The following is a 24,889-nucleotide window of genomic DNA, read 5'->3' on the forward strand; positions in this document are numbered from 1 at the left end:
TAATAAGCTAAGCTATTTTTCCGCTTTCATTAGAAATTCTCTGTTTACGGAACATTTCTGATGGCCTACCGTGAACCACGTTCGACGCGTTGCCTCTCTGCCGCACTTGCGAATTCGTACGTAAGTGTGACAGGGAAGCAACACGTCGCAGTAGTGCCTCTGTACCGTACTTTTATTATGCCTTGATCACAATGGGCCGAGTGTTCAATACTATACTCTGTATCTTTATGTATTTAAATAAAAGTAAACAAACAATTTGTACATTTCGGGTAGTTATAACATTTATTGGTTAACCAACCAAATACAAAACTCCCTGGATATGTCACTGAAAGATCTGACTTTAATCTACATTATTTGATCATGTAATGCTGTCATCTACCCTCAACTGGCTTAAGGAGCCATTTGAGGGTAGATTTTGTTTACTTTTATTTAAATACCTACAGATACAGAGTATAGGAACTCGGCCGAGGGCACTTTCGCCACTGTATATATTATAACGTATATCTCAGTGGCGCCATTTGCGTTAAGTTTTTGTTTTTTATCTCACTACCGCATTATCTTGATTAAAATAACCAATGTTTTTATTTTCAGAGTCCACAGCGGACGGACGTCATGACCGCATTACATATTATTAAATTAAGATAGAGATTACAATACTTAGCTTAGAAGACATCGGCAAATTAATGTTATTCGTACTAGAATTTATCCAACGTTGTTATGACAATGTATTTTTGAGTGTTATTGCAATGAAATAGCTAATAGTTCTATTTTATTAAAAAATACTATTGTGTATTAAACATTTCAGAACTGTGAAATACAAATTTTATTCCTATAGTTTCTTTCATTGTTTTAATTCATGTCCTTATTCACTACCCTGCAACCTGCAACACGAAACGTCGTTCTAAGAACTTGTCTATCATTGGAATAGTCACGGTAAACTCGTAAGACGACGACGACCCGGCGACGTGTCGCACCGACGCGTCGCCGAACCCAACTTCGTGTCGCCGACACGTCGCCGCGTCATATCGCTGTGTTAATTTCGAATCCGAACGCATACCACGTACTTCTCTCTGATGCCAGCGGTACTATTGATCTACGGTCAGTACCCCTAGTGTAAATATTTTCGACAGCGAAACGTGACGTACGCGTTTGCGTTAAGTGTCATTTTGTATGAGATTTTTGACTTTCCAAAACGTCCCGCTTGGCGCGCTGTTCAAAAACCCATACAAAATGAGACTTAACGCAAACGCGTACGTCACGTTTCGCTATCGACTAAATTTACACTAGGGGTACAGGGCTCGGCGACGTGTAGCTCGGCGACGCGTCGACGAGACCGACTGTCGCTGAGTTCGAATGGTATTTCATACAAATACAAAGAAACCAGTCTTCGGTCGCCTTGCGTCGCCGGGTTTCAACTTGTACCTTTAAAATTGGACAATAGCTTATTCTTGAGAAGGGTACCGCCGCCTTGACCGGCTTTAGCCGCGTAAGCTGAAGACGCAGTTTCGATTCCGGGTATTTCAGTTAATAAAAAAGTCAACTTTAAACTCGATTGTAGATTGGAACTTTTGTTGTACGCCGATTCAAAGTCAATTTTGAGGAAAAATGTCAGGCAGGTTTAAAACTGTCTTCTTGGCGAAAAGCAACGATCAGTCCTTGTGTATTATAATTTATTGAGAAACAAACACTCAACAAACGTAGCCCCCATTTTCCTCTCTGGATATATCTGGATACATAATAGAAAACTTATTAAATAATTTGATGTACCTATAATAACCATAGCTATGCCCCTGCGTTTGACATTTTTGAGATTTATTGATTATTGTAAAAATTAGAAGCCAAAAACAGATTTCATACAAATTTATAAATGCTCCAACTCTAATAATAATTAAAAATAGCTGCTGCATAGCTGTGGTTGAAGTGTCAAAATGTTAATATTCAGAGAGCAAAATGAGGACTACTTTTGTATGAAAAGGTGATTTCATTCGGATGTTCCACTTTCGTTTTTAGGATTTTTATGATCGAATTCTTATCGTTAACGAGGTACTCCACTTTGTTAACTAAGAGAATATACCTTTACCTATGATCTATTAGATGGCGCCACTTTCCAATATTAAACATATCGAATAGGTACATATCATTGAAAGAATAAGGATCAAAGTCAAGTGGCGTTCTAAAAGTTTTAATTATGTGTCGAAAGATGGCAGTAAACATACTATTCTCTTTGACAATACATATTTCAAATTCTGTTTGCACACAGAAGTCTGGCAACTTTTGTTTTAAAATCTGTGCATAATGCGAAACTAATCACGCCATAGGGATAGTACCTATGCATTTTATGAAATGTTTTACTCGGTGCGGGCCTTAATCTGTTAAACATAGAGCCGAGAGTCGGCACGTGACAAAGCAACTACCGTGATAGTATTAACGCTCAAATTTATATAACAGCTTATTCGAAGGACAATCACCCACGCGGGTGGCTAAAAATGGTGGTCATTTTTTTGAGATAACTAAACGTGTTATCTCCGAATGGGCTGTTACATGAATTTGAACCATAAAAATAGAACGGTGAAATAGTGTTTTTAACGGCTTATTCCCGATTACTTATGACAGCGTATTTAGCAGTAAGCAGGAGTACGCACTGCAAAAAGGAAACAATACCTTTTGTTTAACAGATTAGCACAGAAAAAATCATTTCATAAAATTCATACTATAGTCTTAAGTCGAAAAAACACGGAACCAGTGCAGCTCCAGCATGTGCGCTGTTCATCCATACTGGAGCACAGTACTCAGCCATAGAATAAACAAGGGCCAGTGCCGTTGTACGCAGACAGGACGCAGTTGCCCCCCAAGAGGTTCCAGTAGGTTTTTGGACTATTTTGTTCCCGGTCCTTATTTTACTTTTCAGCTTCTCGGTGTGCAATCGGTATGTCAGGCTTCTGTCGAATGTAACACCGAGATACTTAGGGGAAATAATATTTTGTAAGGATGTACCACAGAATCTAACCGTCTTGAAGTAAATATTGTGTTTAATAAACCTTGGGTCGACCTGAACAGAAAGTGAGAGAGTCTCATAAACGTTCTTCTTCCTCGCGTCCCGGCATTTTGCCACGGCTCAAGGGAGCCTGGGGTCCGCTTGACAACTAATCCCAAGATTTGGCGTAGGCACTAGTTTTTACGAAAGCGACTGCCATCTGACCTCCCAACCCAGAGGGTAAACTAGGCCTTGTTGGGATTAGTCCGGTTTCCTCACGATGTTTTCGTTGTTTTAAACGTTATAAAATAAAATTGAAATGAATGATGACATTGCCATATTTTGTCACTGCAAATACCATACAGTGTTACTTAGTCCGACTCAGTAAGCAAGCCAAATTATACCTCGTTTCTCAGCTTATCTAGTAGGCTTATCATGTATACAAGTTTGGATGCCTGCCAGGTAAGTTGGAGCGGCATTCGAACAAAAAAATCTGTTTTTGATATGTCTCCTACCTACTCGAGGTACATCTCGCTCGCACCTGCACAGTGTGGGAGATATTAGCAATTTTAACTGATTTTCAAAGATTTGGAGCACTTGGTGAACTAATAATGGTCCACCAAGGGTACTCCTTCTTAATTAATTAATTACCTATTTCGCTTAAAATTTAGTTTTTTCTTCACAAGTGTGATGAAAAACATTGTGTGTAACTCTGGGGGTAAGAATATTGCAAACTCGGGTCTTTAATGCCCTCCAGCCTGTGGCTGTCGGGAATTACCACCCTCGTATCCAAAATTTCACTTACCCTCCGCGTTGCATAATGTACTTAAGTACAAGGAAAGGTACCCAACTGTCCGGTTCCGATTTGATTTATATTTATATATATTATAGAGTAGTCTAAAATAACGGACACGTATTTTTTTTAGCTGTCCAAACTCGACATATTGGGAGAAATTGTCCTCCAAAGTACTAAAAAGTTACTAATCATCATTACAAATGATCATTTAAAAGTCAATTCTACAAGCGAACATAAGGATATAACTCAAAATTTTCATCTGGCTACTTTGCCTCGCATGTGGATAAAATGCAACTTTCTCATTCGTTTTTGAACGATCAAGAGGGCCTTTTCCAGGTGGTGTGGTGAAAAAACCTTTTTAAAAAACAACAACATACTCACACTGAGTACATTTGTAGTACAAATTTTGTACGGTGGAGCTTACAACAAGCCAACTTTGAAAACATATATTGTCACCTCTAAGGGATTCTACCTGTCCAATATTTGATCAAACGTGCATTGCGTCTCACTCTCCCATTTAGCAAAATGTGAGAGGCAAATACAAATTTGATCAACAATTTGACAAGTGAAATACCACCCTATGTAATGACAATAAGGCCGTGTTTGTGAACTTGAACGGTATATACATTACATACCAACCGTAAACCGTAACGGCCGAGATATTCAGCTGTATCGACATGACAAACTCACTCAAAAATATCTCAACATCTGCTCTACATTAATAATAATAATAAATTTTAATAATAATAAATTTATTTCATTCAATATAAAATGATACAATAATACAAGGGGTTGAGACCTTCTAGTAGGTATATAGTACCTGTGTCAGAAAGTCTCGCTCTTCCAATTGGTAACTAATTAGAACATTTTAATATGATTTGAGTATAACTATGTTACATTGAGTATCTTAAGAACTAATTAAAGTCCGTGTCTCGATATTTCGAGTTCGTCAGTCAGTGTATATATTTTTGCATCTATATCCCTCTAAGCCAGTAACGAAAGCTCACGAGACCTATTGCAACGTAGATTCATTATTTACATAAATGACATCATAAAATTGCCATGTGAAAAAAATTACGGTTACATTTGTACTTACCTTTAAAAAAATTTTTAAATTATGGCTTATATGTGAAATTTTAGGCTGTATACACACGTGAAAAAAAAAAGATAAGTATTAATATGGATTGGTAACATTCCCCCACAATAAGGGTTCCAAACAAGGGGTGTCGCACGCATGCGCGCTACCCTCAGACATTAACCCCAATACGTGAGTCGTCTCCATTTTATTTTCGTTTATTTCCAGTTTTCTCCACCGTTGTATCAGTGGAAAGCTAAAAGACATTAATAAACTAACAAAAAGACAAAGTGAAGTGACAGTTGGACTGTAATAAACTATTAGAGCAGTGTGTCATATTACGTAATATTTTTTTCGTGAAGCGTAAGGAGTGAGGTAAGACTTGCCTGAACAAGAATAAGATATTAATGTTTCTTTTAGGCATTTAATGTAGACATCGATTTTTACTTATAAGACAAATTACTTAAAAATATATGTGAAATAATCTTGAAGACAATTATGAAGGATTTTCTAAGATTATTTCACGTACGAATTAATTAAACTGCTACGTATTCTAAGCTTCTAGCGCTACCTTTTTCCTTTTAAATTTCGATAATATAGCTTAAATCTAAAAAAACTCTATTCAAAATACCTATTTTTACCCTAGAATCTAGTAAAATTAAGTAGGATAAATAAAATGCGTAGTGCGTACGACGTTTACTAGTAAACTTTAGTTATTTCGTCATTGACTCAGGGATGTCAACGCACTTACCAAATTAAGGTATATTCAAGGAAAGCTGACTTCATATATTTAGCACACGTATGTTCGGGTATTGTTTATGACGGGTGAGAAATGTTAGGTACAGTTAGCCAAGAAAGTGGTTTACCACTTTTCGACTCTATTACTTGACAAATAGAGTCGAAAAGTGGTAAACCACTTATTTGGCTGACTGTACGAGGATCCCAATATGCTTGTTTCATTTTATGCATAAATGAATACGATTCGTGTAAATTCTGTTGCGAATAAAAAACATAAACTTAACTTATTTAGGTATGTCGGCTAGTCATTTAATATTCGATTTAAGTGTTGTATAGATTTATAGTTGAACATTTAAAAAAAATGTGTGTAAAGAAGTCTAATAATACCTTTCTTAAATTTAACTTAATTTTATTTACCTAACTCTAACAATAACATTAATTAATAGAATTAGGCATTACTTTGCAGTAATCCATATTAATTAAAACGAAAATATTAATATTATTTCACGGATTAGCTATATATTATTAATGTTTTATTTCATCACAGGCCTTTGCGTCTATTGCAGACGATTTAAGCATTGCTGTTTAGACAGCGGGTTTGGTGACTGTGGAGGCCGATGCGTGAGCGGCACGACCTCCCACATTTTTGGCAGAAAAAGCTCATGCCCAGGCCTCGGAGTTTTTTAGCACGGTAAGACTAAGGAGAGCTATGGAGTCTTTGTTAACATTAAAATTAAGTTCATACTCATACTCATCCTCATTAATTTAGTTCATAAAATAAATAATAGCTATAAAAAATACACCACCATCTTCATTGACGAGTAACAAATAATATGAAGGTAAACAACCCCATAGAATTAACAATCAATATCCATAGAACACGTAGCTATAGGAATGAGTTCTTCAAAATCTTCACATGGTACGTGTACGTTGTTTATTTCATCAGTCCAGTTGTAAAATGTGTAAATAATTGAGACTTTTTCCATGTTCTCTGGAGTGAAACATGTTCTATGTTGGTCAAAAATCCACTTATGACACGAAAAAGATCTTTCCACATCGACTGAAGTTATAGTAGCATGTTTTAGAACTTCCTCAAATTGTTGTGAGCTTGCCATCGTTCGTATTTCATTAATATCTGGGTTCCTTTGGAGAACTTTTACAAATTTATCTCTAATCGTGTCAGGGCCGAAACATGTAAAAAATTGTGTAATGTCGTCTATTACTTGAATACACATATACATATACATATACATACACATATACATATTATTACTTTTTTATAATATAACATTTAATTAAATATATGTAAACAGAATTAATTACATATAAGTAGTCTAAGTATTTATAAAACGATTCGGACGAACTTAATTAATGAGGATGAGTATGAGTATGAATTTAATTTTAATGTTAACAAAGACTCCATAGCTCTCCTTAGTCTTACCGTGCTAAAAATACTCCGAGGCCTGCATGCCACCTGAGTTGTTTTATTTACCAACATTATAAAATCATAATTATTTGCCAATAAATCAAAAATAACTGCCCTAAAATGAATGCTTTGATTTTGACAACGTAGTGTACTCACTCAGTCGAGTTCGATTTTATATCTATTTTATACAGCGCGTATAGTAAATAAACACCCCCATAATGGAACAGGCACCAGTAATAGAATAGTATAGACAAATGCTGTAAAACGAGTATTTACCATCAGTTTTAATCGCTGGCAACATTTTACCATAAACAAGAGCCAAAGAGCTGCTTAAGTTTAATTTTTCATTGATATTTGTTATTTCGAAAATGAATGGCGCCATACATTCCATGACTGGAGCAAGAAACCACAGTTTTAATTGGTTAATAATATTGAAACCAATTGCAGAAGCTTTCATTAAATACACAGAAAACATAAAAGAAGAATTGGATATTCAACTTTTAAAGCATAAAGCGGTATAAATTTTAGAGGTGTCAGTGGAATATCCAAAACACTCCAAATTTTTTCTTAAATGTTCCATGATTGGTGCCGTTAACATAATTATGTCACTTATTATTATTTTTTTTATGATAGAGGAGGCAAACGAGCAGACGGACGGACTTAAAATAAATCTAGATAATCATCATAATCATGTCGAACGAAACTCTTTAAAACCAGCTACGCATTTCAACAACATATTGACCCACACGTACTGTCTATTAGAATAGTTAGGTACTATTACCCTATACCCTATATACCCTATATACCCTAGTTCTAGACTAGTGACGTCTTTGGCATTCTTCCAGCAAAGTTGTGCCGCTTACAACATGAGAAACTTACGACATATACTTACATTGGAACGGAATAATCAAACTTATTTCATGTTTTCTTATGGGTCTATTTCTGTAATATTTTGATGGTAAGTAAAAACTAGGTATAGCTATTGAAAAATATAGTTTTACAGTACATATGGTGCTACTTGTGCGGGAATTAACACTTTCCGTGCATATGTCGAAACTTTAAAGAGTCATATGTACTGTAAAACGTTGTACGATACACGTGCGAATAAGTAATTCGCAACTCTTGTCGATTTAAAACGCTCCATTCGGTCGTGTTTTAATTTATCACCACTCGTTGCGAATATCCTATTTTCTGCACTTGTATCGTAAATAACTATTTCACTTTACTTATTCGGAAAAAGGCTTTTTCTCGCCTGCTAGAAGGGATCATAGTGACACAACTTTTCTGGGACACAATTTTTTTTGCATAGGTACTTTTTTTAGCTCAAATCATATTATGAAATATAATAATTTCCTCATATGTGATGTCAAAAGCAGTGTGACACATGGTAGCAAATTATTTCCACCTTTGACGTTAACACTTGAATTCTTCTATAGAAACATTGTACGATCTCGCCGTAAATATGTCATTTTGCTCCCTTGTGACACAATCTACTATTTTTTTTAACAAAGGAGCAAAGTTGGTGCTTGCCCTTCATGGTAATCGGAGACTAGTACATAAATATTCAAGACGGGCAATATCTATAAAACACCGCGTTCCGCGTGTGCTTATTAAATATTATTCCATTAAATTTACTACTCTGGTGGTCGTATTAAGATCCCGAGCAAGAGAAAGTGGAGTCTTGAGCGTTGCAAGGGTTTCAAAGCACGAGAGGTGAATTTTGCTTCCAAGTGAAACTCACTTTATGAGTACCCATAGAGTCCCTCTTCTATACGAGTAAATTAAATTGCCAATCGAATTAGTCAGTTGCCAATTTTCGTATTTAGCTACAGGTTTGAAAATTATTTGAAATACGTACAAAAACCGTTGACTTTTATGACCCATGTTGTATTTTTCCACACCACCCGATTTGATCAGCCACAACTGAATCGGTCACTAATGTCCTTTAACTTAATTTTTTACCGCACGATTCAGTTGCCAATCTAAGTCAAATTGTGGAAAAAATTTATGACACGGTCCTTTATGGGGGATATGCACAGGTATTTTTTTTTCTTTATTTAGAAACAAACAGTCTCTTATAATGATAAATTGTTACAATATAGGGTAATAGACTTATAGACCTACAGTTTCCTTAAATATAATATGAAAACCATATAACCTAAATACATATAATTACTAAACTAAACCTGAAATTCTAAGTTGCCAAAACGAAGTTACAAATAATGCTCGTACATCCTAACAAAAATAAAAACAAAGATGAAATACATTGCAATAACAGTAATAACAAACAATAATTGCAATTAAATTAAAGTTAGCTATCTAATTTAAGTCCATTAATACATTTCAATGTAAGTTGTTTGAAACTACCGAACTTTTCACTGAAAATATCTACATTTTGAAACTTATCATCATACATCCTGCATGCTCTTCTAATGAAACCGTTTCTCGCATATGCGGTTCGACTACGAGGAATATAAAAGAGGTTCTTATTTCTACATGCTCGCTCACAACGACGGGCTATTTTTTTATATTAAACAATGTTTGCAGAGCTATGGCGTATAAATATTAATCTAAATTTAACAGTAATAATAAGAAAATCCAATAAATACTCCAAATTAATTCAGAACCATTGAGTACGAAAATGTAACTGCGCACATCCATGGCAGCCACTAGGGTAATAAATATAAAAACATTTCCCAAGTAGTAACTTCCGTTGTTGATATTTTTATACATAAATTACCTTTTCTACGAAATTAATCGTTCATTAGCGTGTCACACCGCACGAGGTGAGAAATCATGCCATCACAATGTATGACGTCATAGTGACGTAGTTGGAGTAGTATTGTGTGTATTCAGGTCACGGTGGCTTAGATTTAAAAAAAAATCCAGGTACAGGTAAATAAGCTTGGTTGAGTCTGAAAGGTTAGCTAGTTAGTAGCATAAACGGGGAAGATTGTGGCCACAAAATAAATGTCTACTACCACGTATCTCAAGCGGTAGGTAAAAGTCACGCGGTGATTTTCTAGAAGGTAACTAAGTCTTGAAACAAAAACCATTTTTCATATTACATTTTTACTAATATATAATATATCAGTCGTGCTTCTAAAATTAGTGCGATGGACAGCTGCAGACTAGGTGAAAAATCTGCGTAAAAAAGCTTTTCAATCTCGTACCTCACTTAGGCAACTCAGCAAGCTTCGTTGCCTTAACACGGTACTGAAAAGCTTTCTATTATATAACGATTGTATTAAATACTATTTTAGTGTTAGTAGACATTTTTGATTCAAACAAGCCTTCAACGATAAAAACATATGCTTTTATTCGAGTAAATTTAGTCACACACACACAACGGTGGTTCTTAGTGACTATGTTTTCCTGTTTCTTTACTCTTTCGTAATTTTTCATCCCCATGCGTGGGATACTTAAGTACATATCCAGATTTAGAATAGATTGATGTTGGCGAGGGTGTATGTAATGATACATATAATACGATACGATATCACACAAATATTTTACATTGTGTTGTATTTTTGCATATAGTTGTACTTACCTTTCCTGAAGGTCTATAGGTATAGGCATCAGAAATGATTATGAAAGAAGTTACCATAGATTACCCTCTGGGTTGGAAGGTCAGATGGCAGTCGCTTTCGTAAAAGCTAATGCTTACTATACACCAATTTTTGGGATTAGTTGTCAAGCGGACCCCAGGCTATGAGCCGTGGCATAAATGCCGGGACAACGTGAAGATGATGATGACTTTTATACTTACTTTATAAATCGAAAATTGATGGCATGTACTAAAAAAAGGTGTGACCGAGACGGGATTTGAACTCACGTCTTTAGCAGTTACGATTAAATCTTACTTTCTTTGCGAAACTTCATGTTTTTCACAACAAAACTAGGGTCACAAACATTGACCTTTTTCCACTTGGCCACGTGTTTTCAAGGTAGGTTAAATGAAACTATACTACAAACAAACCTATACCTTTACGAATAAGGTACATTTTCCTCTTAAATTTCTTCTGTTTTTGCATACGTTTTTAGGTAAAGCTTAGCCAATCGATTGTACCATTTGTACGAATCTAATTCGGCATGTCGTGGAATGTAAAAAAAGTTCGGTATTGATCTGATTTGGCGATTGACAACCAGGATGCCTAGCCAAGGTGATAGTCGCTTGCGATACGATAACGAAACGCTTTGTGTCTCTCTATAACTCTTCCATATTAGTGCGACAGTGACAGTTGCGTTTCGTTCGCTACGGAGCGTAAAAGATTGGCATGTTGGTTACGCACCCTGGATAAGGTTTTATTGTAAATTTGTCTATTTTAATTTATTTCATAATAAGAAATTGTAAAGAGCGTTTTAACATTTGTTTTATTAAGAAATCGATAAATAGGTCTAAGTTCACGAATGCAGAAAAGCTAAAGTTGTTTCTTCTGAATTGAAATACATGTCATATCCTCCTGACGACCGTCGTCCTACACGTAGTATATAAGCCTCAATCAAAATTTAACTTTTCGTCAAGTAGATAGAGTGAATTTAAACTATCATATTTTGATACCAATTCGTCAGGAGGGTATATAAGGGCCTACAACACTTTGCGTGTCCGATACAATAATATCCTTAGGATGCTGTTAAGGCTGCCGAGGCATTGTAGTGCGTCGAGCATGTTCGCCGAGGCGCGAACGGACGACTTTTATGCCATTATTAGACGTAAGAGTTTGGCGTCATTGCTACGACGTGTGCGCGGGAGCACTAACAGCATGCTGAGGGCGTTAGACGAGCGCCTCGACTGCCCGCTCAGTAGGTACCGGACAGAAGTAGTTATTGGTAGGTCTAATCATAGTGTTAAGGCTAAAATGTTACTAACAAAATATGGATCGCGTTTCATCTGAAATAAATATTTTTTTATTTAAGTATTAAAGAAAATGTGAAGAAGCCCTCCAGTGGCAAAGGCTAGATTCGAACCGGAGTCTTAAGCTTGGCGCTTCAATGCAGAAATGTTTTCCGTCCAATGCTCCGATATAATTTGGGAAATGCCACAGCCCTTTCAAACTTGTCAGCGATGTTTTTCACATCTCTTCGGTAGGCTGTGGCATCATCTCGGTCAACATGCAATCGACAATGGCCCGACATGTTTCTCTGACGATATTACGAGTAGTGGAATTTTCGAAAGAGGGTTTTGAATTTGAAAGAATCTCCCGTTGTCAAAAACCTGCAAATACATAATAAGTACGGGGCGTTAGCTTGCCGGCCTTTCTGGCGTCGGCAGCAGGGGTCGTTGTTTGTCGGACCTTGTCACACAAATTTTATCTCCAGATGGTGATAAAAGTATCCATACCTTTTACCGCGGAAGCTGTGGAGGCTTGGCTGGCTCTCAACCCTGAGGCAACGGCGCCGGAGAGATCGGATCGTCAGCGTTTGTGGGATGACGTGGGGGTTAAGGTAGCTTGGTGCGGTGGATGTAGACAGGGCGAGGGTGCTCGCAGTGTCGAAGCCGGAGTCTGGAGCGTAGCTTCACGCGCTTCCCTCTCCGCATTTGGGTACACTGCTTGAGAACGACTCGACGCAGATTGCGGATTGCAGTTGCTGTGCTGGGCTGTGCAGGGTGTGAACCCCACGCATGCATCTGCGGTACTATGGTGGAGAGCAACGGTCATCACACGTTGAGTTGTGGTCGGTGTGCCCCTTGCACGGCACCACGCGCTTAATGCTATCGTGCGGAGAGCGCTAGGTTCTGCAAACGTCCCGTGCGTGCTGGAACCTTCGGGCCTCAGTGGCTCTGACGGGAAGAGACCTGACGGGTTCTCGTTGGTTCCTTGGGAAAAGGGGAAATGTTTAATGTGGGACGTAACGGGCGTCAGATCTTTCGCAGCGTCGCATATTGGCCGTACGGTGAGGGCGGCACAGGCAGCAGCCGAGTTGGCTGCGGGTTGCAAGGTCCTTGCCAACTATTTATTTGTTTCGCTTGCGGTAGAAACCACTGGGTGCTGGTGTGCTGAGGCCAAGGCCTTTTTCGAGGAAGTGGGGAGACGCATGCGAGGGAGAGGTTTGGATCCTCGCTCAGGGACCTTGCTGATTCAAAAGTTATCCATAGCCGTTCAACGTGGCAACTTGGCGAACGTTATGGGTACTTTTACGTCGGGGTGGGTTTATTTTTCCTATTTGGATATTGAATTATTTTTATAAAATTAGATGTAGACCGAAGGGAAATTTATACAAATACCTATATTCTAAAATAACCTAGAGAGGAAAATGAGGACTATGTTTGTATGGTGAACCGGTCATCCCCTTTCCTTTTAATAGCTTAATATACCTATGCTTCGGGACATCATTATACTAATTAGTAATAGACAATACACGCATTGTATTTCCACATCTTACCTTAAGCAGAGAGCCAGACGGTGTTTACTTGAAATTGGTTCCAGAAATCTTGTTTTTTGTTTCCTCAAACAGTCTTTAATTCTGTCGTGAACGGCTTTGAAAGTGTCTTGGCTTACGGAAGCCAGTGCCAATATTTTCATTTTATTATTTCTTTCTATTGAGCAGCAAACATGATTGAATGAAATATAATATAATTGACATTTGTGACATTTGTCATGAACAGTCCGTCGCTCGGACGGCTCGGTGAACTCGGACAGCCCGGCCCGGCCTGTCTCGGCCCGCCCGGGTCGTCTCTGGCTCGGAGTCTCAACGATAGTGTTAACGTAGTTTATTACGTTAACACACGTGTCGGATGGCCCGGACGCTCCGGAGCGGTCCTGTGAGGGTGGCGCTCCTGAAAGCCCATGTGACGGCTCGCTCCGATCCGCCCTGGCCCGATCTTTTTCTTTAATAAAAATAATTGTATTTATTCCCAAAGTTTTGTTTTTTATGTTTCCAAAAAACTAAGCATAAATTATTATGAAGCCGAATTTCTATTATATTCATTGTTTTACACTCTTTGTTATGTCTCCATTTTCCTCTTTGGATATTTGAGTTTATGGCAAATACTTTTACATATATTAAGTATATCGATAGCTATTTCGTTTGACTTATGTCGATTTTTTACTATTCCAAGAGTTAGGAACGAAAAATAAACCATACAAATTTTATACGCTATCTCTTCTTAATGCCAGTATTCTTGACATCCAGGGACAAACGCGACAACTATTAGCTTCTCCGTGTATCTTCTCTATACCTAAGTTAACACTCTAAGCTTAAATGATCGTGGTATCTTACTTAAATAAACTTTCTCCACACATAAACGTGATTTACCACACTTACTTACCAAAGTCCTATTTATTAATTGACTTACAAAATCCCGCCATTAAGGAAGAACTTGAAAATGGCCGAATTCGGTCATAAATTCAAAAGAGCGGAGATTCAGCATTTACATAATGGGCCCATCAATAATCATTGGGCTGAATTAAAATTTATCGAAGGAGTATACAGGTGGGAGCGCTTTGTCATTTTCGTTGACATTTTTGAGAGGAAAGGGGACGATCGATTCTCCATACAAACGTTGTCCTCATTTTCCTCCGTGAATATTGACATTATGGAAAATATTTTGACAGAATTGTATGTATTTTAATCGTATGCCCGACCGATTGTTTTTTGTCCATTTTTTAATTATTATAAAAGTTAGGAGCGAAAAACAGATCATACAAATTTTTAAATGCTCCTAACACTTAAAAATTTCAAAAACTGAAAAAATAAACGGTCGGGTCGGGTTTGAAGCCGATGGTCCCGGGTTCAAATCCTGGTCTTCTTCTTCCTCGCGTTGTCCCGGCATTTGCCACGGCTCATGGGAGCCTGGGGTCTGCTTGACAACTAATCCCAAGATTTGGCGTAGGCACTAGTTTTTACGAAAGCGACTGCCATCAGACCTTCCAACCCAGAGGATAAACTAGGCCTTGTTGGGATTAGTCCGGTTTCCTCACGATGTTTTCCTTCACCGAAAAGCGACTGGTAAATATCAAATGATATTTCGTACATAAGTTCCGAAAAACTCATTGGTACGAGCCGGGGTTTGAACCCGCGACCTCCGGATTGCAAGTCGCACGCTCTTACCGCTAGGCCACCAGCGCTTCAGGGTTCAAATCCTGGTAAAGGCATTTATTCGTGTGATGAGCATGGATATTTGTTCCTGAGTCATGGGTGTTTTCTATGTATTTAATTATTTATAAATGTTTATATATTATATATATCGTTGTCTAAGTACCCTCAACACGAGCCTTATTGAGCTTACTGTGGGACTTAGTCAATTTGTGTGACAATGTCCTATAATATTTATTTATTTATTTCTTTTTAGTTATGTTTAGTTTAATTTTAATCAAATACATCAAATTGTGTGTGAGTTTGTCTTATTTGTATTCCCTGACAATTATGACATCAGTATCTTTAAAGCAAGAATGACCAGAGACATGTCAGTCGCTTCGCTTGACAGACAGATGTAGTGTGCGAAAGGGAAGCCATGACGTATATGAACAAGCCATAAGTGCAAAAGAGGCAGACTACATATGAGAAAACGTAACCAATTTTGAGTTCGAAGGCGGCCGAGGCGGCCAAAATCATATTGCCGTATTTTTTAACGTGAAAAATATAAGCGAATCAAAAAGAAAACTATATATTAAGTAATTTAATGACGATGGTGTCATGTTGTGTGCCGGGTTGTAGTGTTTCAGGGCCAAAAAACCCAGGAAAATACTCATTTCACAGGTAATTATGATATTCCTAGCGAAATTTCCGTAACGATATTTTATCAAATTAACAGCATAAAAAGTGTAAAAAACCAATTATAACAGTTCATTATAAGTTTTTCTTCAATTGTGTGTTAATATTTCATCATATTAGTCAATAATTTAGAATATTTTGTGTAAAAACCTAAACTGTTACTTTACGCTAGGGCTTGACAAAATGTTTATATGACTGTATCGATAACTTGTCGGTATACTAGTAGGTATGGAATTAGTTGTTCACAAGACATCATTAAGATATTACCTTTATAACCGACTTAAAATAATAACGATTGTTATAATACCTTTTTTGAACGTGTACATGTTTAGCGATAAATTTAAACTTCACTTTCCAACACAGTACTTACATTTTAACCACTTTTCCACGGCTTTGCCGCCAACACAAGGAAACACAAGACAGCGTATACTTGTACACAGCGTATACACATCCAACCCAAGTTGTCAGCAGGAAAAGGCAGGAAATACAAATTTTCTTTGGTAAGTCAACTCTTTGCGAACACATTTTCAAACAACTTCAACTTTATCATTTTCAGCTTTTTCAAACACATTTGAAAAAGTAGTCGATAAAGCAGTTAAACATCGATAGATTATTAATATGTTGTAACATGACATCACTATTTTTGTTCGCACATAGACAATTTACGCACACACTTGCATTTCATTTTTGGTCACACTTTCCAAGTTTGACAGTCGTTCTATACTATCCTATTTCTATGAGAATGACTTAGGCTACTACTGAACCGGCGAGCTCCATCTTGGGTCCTGTCTTCACTTTCCATCAGGTGTGACTAGGGCCAATCGCCGATCAGATTATAATAATAATTATAAAAAAACCGGGCAAGTGCGAGTCGGACTCGCGCACGAAGGGTTCCGTACCATTATTTATAAAACCCTAAAAACAGCAAAAAAAATATGTTTGTTGTATGGGAGCCCCCCTTAAATATTTATTTTATTCTGTTTTTAGTTGTTATTAGCGGCAACAGAAATACATCATCTGTGAAAATTTCAGCTGTCTAGCTATCACGGTTCATGAGATACAGCCTGGTGACAGACGGACGGACGGACGGACAGCGAAGTCTCAGTAATAGGGTCCCGTTTGACCCTTTGGGTACGGAACCCTAAAAAACAATGCTATTGATACTTACAACCATTCTGAAATCAGCATAGCACAAGTAAATGTTAGTTTGTGTAAATATTCAAACAGCCCTGGAACTAGACCCGCCGACCGCAACACTACGGACCGCGCATCTGTCTCGCTGACAGCTGGCTGCGCTTTAATGGAACTTCCGAACATCCTGTATATTGATGGCTTTCATATTGTTTTTAATAGGTACCATTGGCAATTGGGTACTTGACAAATGTTGAATATTCAACATAATTTAGCTAAATAGATAGAAAATGTGCCATCCATTAGAAAAAAGTGGATTTTAAAAAGACATATTGACATTATAAAAAAATACAAGGCTCCAAATCTCAAAAAACATTTTTTTTACTTTTTAATAGAAAAAGGAAAAAGGTACCATTCTATTGCTTACATTTTATTAAAAAATAAATTGTGAGAAGGAAAAGAAAGTACCTACTGGCCACAGTTAAGCGGAGAAAGATTATTTTGGACATCTACATTGACATGAAAGGTATAATTTGTTAAAAGTTATAACAGAAGGAAAATAGAGGGAAAACGGGGAAGGGGAAGAAGGAAGATTAGCTCGCTCGACAATATCAAAAAAAACAGCCAAGTGCAAGTCGGGCTCGCCCACCGAGGGTTCCGTACTTTTTAGTATATGTTGTTATTAGCGGCAACATAAATACATCATCTGTGAAAATTTCAATTTCACAGACGGACAGAGGAGTCTTAGTAATAGGGTCCCGTTTTACTCTTTGGGTACGGAACCCTAAAGATGGACACATATCAAGGACGCTGCCACGCTAACAAGACTGGCCAAGAATAGAAAAGACTTTGCAAAGGTGGCCACCGACGCCCGCTAGGGCATGCCAGCAGAAGAAGAAGACACCTAAGCAATTAATTGGGCGATACGTACCTACCTGTTTACATAGAAGGCATGAACTTCTAAATATAAATTTTAAAAGTCAAATAAAGACGCCAAGGTGTGGGTGGGCGTGGGTGTCTCCCCCGAGCCCTTAGATGGAGAGCCCTACACAATGATCACTTATGCTTACTAGATGAAGCATGTATCTAATTCGATTAATACCTAACTAAGTACGTACGTGGTGGGTACTAAGCTGCAGTGAAAAGGTACCCTCTCTGCAGCATAGAAAATTGTGTGCAAGGTAGGTATCTATTCTCTGCAGCCGACTTCAGCATAGCAGGCATGAATTTCTAAATATATTTTGTTGTCTTTCAGAGCGATTAAATTAAATAAGCCTTTAATCCACATATGAAAATTTATCTGATATTTCCGAGGTACTTTTCCAACTTTTTTTACACACCTGGGCTATAACCCCGAAAATCGAAGTTCGCAAATTGCGGGCATCTTTCTCTGTTACTCTATTTTTTTATACTACGTCGGTGGCAAACAGGCATATGGCCCGCCTGATGGTAAGCAGTCTCCTTAGCCTATGTACGCCTGCAACTCCAGAGGAATTACATACGCGTTGCCGACTCTAACACTCCGCACCCTCGTTGAGCTCTGGCAACACAACACTATGAGTAGGGTCTAGTATTATTTGGCTGCGGTTTTCTGTAAGGCGAAGGTACTTCCCCAATTGGGCTCTAGATCTGGAATGACATCCGCATCATGACGATGGAATTACTCCTTTCCAGTAAAAGAGAAAGTAAAGGCATTTGAAAATTTCGGTGTTCGCGGTAGACACTCTGTAGTCGTGAACGCTTCAAAAAGCGGAGTCTGGCAGACGTAATCTGTAGCTACTGAAAACCCCTACACAACCTAATTGTACCTGAATGGCAGCTTCAGTACTATGTGGGAGGTTTTCCCTCGTAATTGTTTCACTGAACGAGTAGGTACCACGAGTTACGAGGCTTCGTATTCCTTTTATTTAAAGATTTGTAGTATTTCTCGCGTATTTTGGCAGCACGATGTTACTGTATGGCTTCTCCTCTGACACTGTCGACGTCGTGCCACAATGTTCTAACAGATGGCGTTAGGAAGCTAGAACGTAATTTGGTAATATTAGTTACTATATTTACGATAATTATCGTTCATGTACGATAATTTGGCCTCCGGTACGATGTACGTTCCAAAGAGAATTATCGTACGCAAAAGTACGATAATTTCAGCCTTTGGACGATGCCACCCAAAAAGTTAAGTATATTTGAAGCAAAATATGCCACTTCCCCTCAGAAATAGGCTGCAATTGATACCTTTTGGGTGTTCGACTCCTTGGCGTAAGTCAAAAATGTTGAAATTATTCGTAAACCGTTTGGATCTAACTCAAGAATACACAAATATAAAACTGACTTTTGTCAACTGTCACTGTCCCACTTATATTATATATTATAGGACATATTATTACACAAATTGACTAAGTCCAACAGTAAGCTCAATAAGGCTTGTGTTGAGGGTACTTAGACAACGATATATATAATATATAAATATTTATAAATACTTAAATACATAGAAAACACCCATGCCTCAGGTCACTACCCACTAGGCCAAACCGGTCGTCAAACCAATATGGAGGAATGATAGATTTATTTATCGTATGGCTTCGTTACATGTCACTGGATATAAAACGGTAGAGAGTATAAATTATACTAAAGCCTGACCAGTAATATATGATCACGTGCCATATTGCGGAATTTCATTGGAACTAAATTTTCCATACTAAACTGAACTGTCACCCTATACATGAGAATAACAGCGCCCTCTTGACAATGATCATATATTTCCGGTCGGGCTTTCACAACTTAAAATTTAAAATTTCGCCCTACTCAGGAAAGCAGCCTCTTCTTCAGGCAGGATATTGAAGTCGTTGACATGGCCCATGTATTTTGCGAGGGGTCATTCCATTACTATGTGTTCGATGGTCTGGTATGGATGCCCACACTCGCAGGCAGGAGAGGCGCCCCAGCCCCATTTGTGCCAGTGGTGTGCGCAGTTACCAATCCCAGTTCTAAAGCGGTTAAGGGCTGACCATACGCGACGGGGCTCTTCTAAGCCGGTAGGAGGTGTTTGAGGTGTGAGAGGGATAAGAGGGTTTGTTTGGTCCTTGTGGTGCTCCCATTCCGCTTGCCACGCCGAGTGATAGAGACACAAAACGTTTCGTTGTGTGGCGATAGCGATTGTCACCTTTGATAGGCCGGCAGAGCTTTCGAACCATTACCTCTATCATGGAAATAAACCTATAAATCTATCGTGCATGATTAACAGTCGCATGTCATGCATGTTATTATCAAATGTATATCAGGTATGTTTACTAGACCGCCCGACATTTTACAGTACACCTATTGGGATAGCAATGTTTTTTGTGACAAAGAGACCACAAATCACTCTTAAAAGCCACAAAGTTTGCACCATAGTGAAGCCAATTCAAGTTTTAATTATTAAATCTCATTGTAATATGATACTGATCTGTGAGTGTCAAAAGTGACGTTTTTGGTTGAACGTTGACATAATGCGCAATTCAGGTCCTCTGAAAAGAGATTGGAACCATCTCATATTGGAATTACTTACGTCAGATCCATATTAGATCAGTATCAAATTATATTGTTGGAAATGGCCTGTAAGTCCTAATCTACTAGGTTATGACTAAACCTGTCATCTGTAGCCGCAGCACATGTACTGTAAACAATTAAGGGTACAGCCTTGCAACCCGTACTCAGCCGTAGGGCAATAAAGCTAAATTATGAAGTATATTGACCTTAAACGAAGTAAGGACCCGAACCCGGGTATGTCCTTAAACTACGTCCAAAAGAGAGGTATGGGCATTGTGAATGTCATCTCGCTTTGTGTGGTAGGGCACAGCACAGCAGATGTCATTCCAGATCTAGAGCAGAGCCCAACTGGGGAAGTACCTCCACCTTACAGACCGCAGCCAAATAACACTAGACCCTAACTCATAGTGTTGTGTTCCTGCCGGTGAGTAAGGTTGCCAGAGTTCAAGGAGGGTGTGGAGTGTTAGGGTCGGCATCGCGCATGTAACTCCCCTGGAGTTGCAGGCGTACATAGGCTACGGAGACTGCTTACCATCAGGCGGGCCGTATGCTTGTTTGCCTCCGACGAAGTATTTAAAAAAAAGAATTACGGAAGGTCAATGTACGAAATTCTTTGTGCGTTGTTACTTTTAAACGCTAACATACTTTATGATTTATTTTGCTCTACTGTCAGCGCATTGACTAGCAATGTGCAAGTTCTAGAACATTCTGAAAAATGCTGGAATACTCTTGGAAGTTTCTGCAAACTTACACGCGAATTGAAAGCAAGTTCCCATTCAAAATGATTAAAATGTACCTAGTTTAAGCTAAGTAGATTTAAGTTATCTAAATTTAAAGCTTAAATTGCTATGCCCTTGCAGGGCGTCACATGTATACCTTCTAAAATGTACCACCTTTAACAATTTATGTAATGTGACATGCAATAAATATTCATTCATTCATTCATTCATTCATTCTGTCATTCATTCATTCATTCATTCAAAAATATTCTTGAGGAATTTTTCAAAAACTATTACTGATATTATATATCACATATTAATTAGACAGGCAACATTAATATCTAATTAAGATTATATTTATTAAGGTGACATGTTTTTATTTTTTGCTTAATTTAAATATCTGAGCATTTTTCGCCTTGTCCCACAGAAAATTCAAATTTGAAAACTGTCATATGCATCATTTTGATGCCAGTATCAAAATTAACTTCTAAGCAGTGGACAGCAATCATTTGAAAAGGACACATAAAATATGAAACCGGATTGTAGTCGCCGGAATACGGCAGTTATAGTAAAAAAATAAAAATAAAATATATTGAAGAAAAATGGTTTACAGTGCTCCACTACAAATGTATGGAGGGTTTCGATTACAAACATCTAAATTCGAAGATCATCTTGAAATGACAATGTTAGAGATGCGCAAATTAAGTGTTTTCAAACTGTTTGATAAGCCCCAACAACTTCTATTATTCTCAATACTATTTTAACGTAATTAATCTGCTCAATGCTGAGTGGGGATCCTATTTTAGCGTACAAATTTGTTTTTATGTCTGCATGCATTCTTTTTTATGCACTATGTTGTGGTGTCAAATATTTCTTTTTTTCTAATCGACATAATCTACTGTCCATACTTACACTGCAAGCCTTCAAGCCATGATAAATTACTATTTCCACCATTAATACCCACCCATTTTCCATAATGGACGTGGCAGACGATGGGCTTTGGGTAAATCGAGTCTGTGCTATATGGCTGGTCATTGGAATATTCGTATTGGTGTTTCGATACTTAATTAAGAATATATTGATATGGGAATAGTTTTTTGATGGTAAGTTTTAATCACTTAGACCATTAACCTTTACTGTAATAGGTACAGTTTAGATTTTTTTTGAAGATTAGTTACTTTCAGTTGTCCGCATCACCCCTTACGCCCTCGATCGATGTTTCATGTTAGTTTTTCTGTCAAAAACGATTCCAGGCATACCTTTTTCAGACGAGTTCCTAGTTACTATAATAAACATCTATTCGAAGTAGATTGTTTTCAAAATCGTTGGCTAGTCTAAAAAATATAGTTAATCGTAAGTTGTTTTAGTACCTAAGTACAGATATCAGTTATTTTTCTATGTGATATAAATATGCATAAGCTATAACTATATTCATTTCAGTTAACATAATTTATAATTATGGACTATTATGGATTATTAATTATTTATCTTTGACGACCGGTTTGGCCTAGTGGGTAGTGACCCTGCCTACGAAGCTGATGGTCCCGGGTTCAAATCCTGGTAAGGGCATTTATTCGTGTGATGAGCATGGGTATTTTTTCCTGAGTCATGGGTGTTTTCTATGTATTTAAGTATTTATAACTATTTATATATTATATATATATCGTTGTCTAAGTACCCTCAACACAAGACTTATTGAGCTTACTGTGGGACTTAGTCAATTTGTGTAATAATGTCCTATAATATTTATTTATATTTATTATATTTATTTATTTATCTTTTGTATTGCATCTTTGATATGTTTATATGACTGTTTGTGTTTGTTTTCTAAATTTTTGTCCGTGTAAATAGAACTGGTTAGTCCTGTAAATATTGTCCTCGGTTACCGCAATAGTTATTCATTAAATAAAACTATGTAAATGGATTATATCGCATATAATGAATTTAAAATACGACCCGACTTATCGAACCCTTTCCCGTTGACCTCGAACGCTGGAAAGGGTTCAAAACGTCGGAATGTATTGTACGTTCATATGGTGCTAGTTCACCGCACTAGTGCGGTAACCACTTTACGTGCCTATGTCGAAAATGTAAATGGCCATATGAGCTGTAAAACGTTATATAGGCAATAGGGTTGTTTCCAATTTTTTTAAACGCTTGTATTACGTTCTATATTAACTAAAAGTTGCCCTAAAATTCAACTTTTATACTAGAAACGGCTTTAAATATGTTAAATTAACAAAATATATTTTGACAGATGCTTTCGCGCCCAAAACGCTCTTTGAAAATTGTGTGACGTCACAGTTTACGGTTTGACACATAACTACATACATACGTAGAAGATACGAACTGTCAACTGACATTTGTCATTTGTTGTTAATCGCCTAACTGTCAACAGTGTCAATCCGAGAGTTGTGACGTCATCAGAATCTTCAATGATGTTTCGAGTTTGGTCACGTGACGTGTGCCAAAAGATATTTTAAATTCAGTATTTACAAAAATATGGTCATTACAGGTCCCCTTAAAGTAGTTTAACATGTTCTTATAATCCAAAAGAATTTATTGGAATACAATTCTGCCCTTAGATTTGTAGATGGAAACAACCCTATTCACAACTAGTGACAATTTAAAATTGCGAATTTCCTACTTTTCGCTCTTGTATCGTAATTCATCATACGCGATATAATCCGACATCAAAGCTTTATTTCTGGTTAATCCCTTGCCATATCCGTGTAACGAATAATGCTACCATAGCTTTCGCGTGGAAACCGCCGGACGGAAGCCGTGGCTCTGGGCGTCCTGTACACTCTTGGCAACGGTCCGTCCAAAGAGAGTTACGAGCGGTCGGGTTGAGCTGGAGCGAGGCCAGAGGACGAGCTGAAGATAGGAAGGCGTGGCGCGAGCTTGTGAAAGCCCTTTGCACCTCTGGGGTGCTTTAGGACAACAACATATCCGTGTATTAAACGAGTGGTTTTCTTTCACTTCCGTTCAAAAAACATTGAACATATTTAGCTATTCTTCCCTTTATAGTTCGTGTCATCCACGATGACGCGTAGATTTGTCAAATCTATCCTTTATTAACATAACAATAAGAGTCAAGGCACGCGTCTTCGTTGATGAAACCTATAAAGTTGCAATTGCTGTCACAAATAAGATTCTAGACTTAGCTTTAGAAGATAAATTGGGTGGGGATTAGGTGGGATTAATTGTGATTCGAAATGATTAATTATTTATTATATTTGAATAATGATGATGAAATGGATATTCCAATGCATGTATTTCCTTTGTTGTTTTTATTATATTTGTTTGACATTTAGAATTTATTCTAGAAACAATCTAGACTAGTATTTTTTATACATTTTTTTTGTATGACTATATTTTGTGAAAGTTTTAGTATTAAATTTGATCTATGAATTATATTCATTAGTATTATATATGGAATAATATTTACAACATCAATAAATTGCTCTGATAATTAGATTAAGATAATTATATGTAATACTGTCTTACTATTCATAAGTGCTTGTTGCTAGGCCTACATGAATAAAGTATATTTGAATTGAATTGAATAAGCGTCTAGACTGTAAGCACTCCATTTAACCCTCTAATGGTAGTGGGTAGTATATCTTTTACTTTAGTAGCTAACTCGTCTGGATTTTAGAAGAATAGTAAGATCGCTGTTTCATACAGTCGTCGATCGTTTTTTAAACAGTCCTTATTTTCTTCTGCGGACATTAGTCCGCAGATCGGCCGAATTTCACCTTCCCATACAAACGGAGCTTCGTTCTCA

General features: G+C 37.4%; 2 protein-coding genes and 1 long non-coding RNA gene across 6 annotated transcripts in view; 2 read left to right on the plus strand and 1 right to left on the minus strand.

The window, feature by feature from the left end:
• The window catches only part of LOC133524709 (uncharacterized), a 273,866-nt gene extending 273,027 nt beyond the window's left edge, over nt 1-839 (plus strand). For all 4 annotated transcript variants that reach the window (XM_061860841.1, XM_061860842.1, XM_061860843.1 and 1 more), the window contains one exon: nt 592-839. The gene's annotated coding sequence lies outside the window, so the exon portion shown is untranslated. The remainder of the gene's footprint in view (nt 1-591) is intronic.
• A 4,089-nt stretch (nt 840-4,928) lies between these two features.
• The window catches only part of LOC133524711 (protein Fe65 homolog), a 152,338-nt gene continuing 132,377 nt past the window's right edge, over nt 4,929-24,889 (plus strand). Inside the window, exon 1 of the mRNA XM_061860847.1 lies at nt 4,929-5,220. The gene's annotated coding sequence lies outside the window, so the exon portion shown is untranslated. The remainder of the gene's footprint in view (nt 5,221-24,889) is intronic.
• On the minus strand, nt 11,365-14,052 carry LOC133525273 (uncharacterized). Its single transcript, XR_009800553.1, has 2 exons — nt 13,394-14,052; nt 11,365-12,827 (listed from the first exon to the last, which is right to left on the minus strand). It is a non-coding gene; the product is annotated as an uncharacterized LOC133525273 (long non-coding RNA).

This window comes from Cydia pomonella, chromosome 14, assembly GCF_033807575.1.
Source record: "Cydia pomonella isolate Wapato2018A chromosome 14, ilCydPomo1, whole genome shotgun sequence".
Classification (NCBI taxonomy): domain Eukaryota; kingdom Metazoa; phylum Arthropoda; class Insecta; order Lepidoptera; family Tortricidae; genus Cydia; species Cydia pomonella.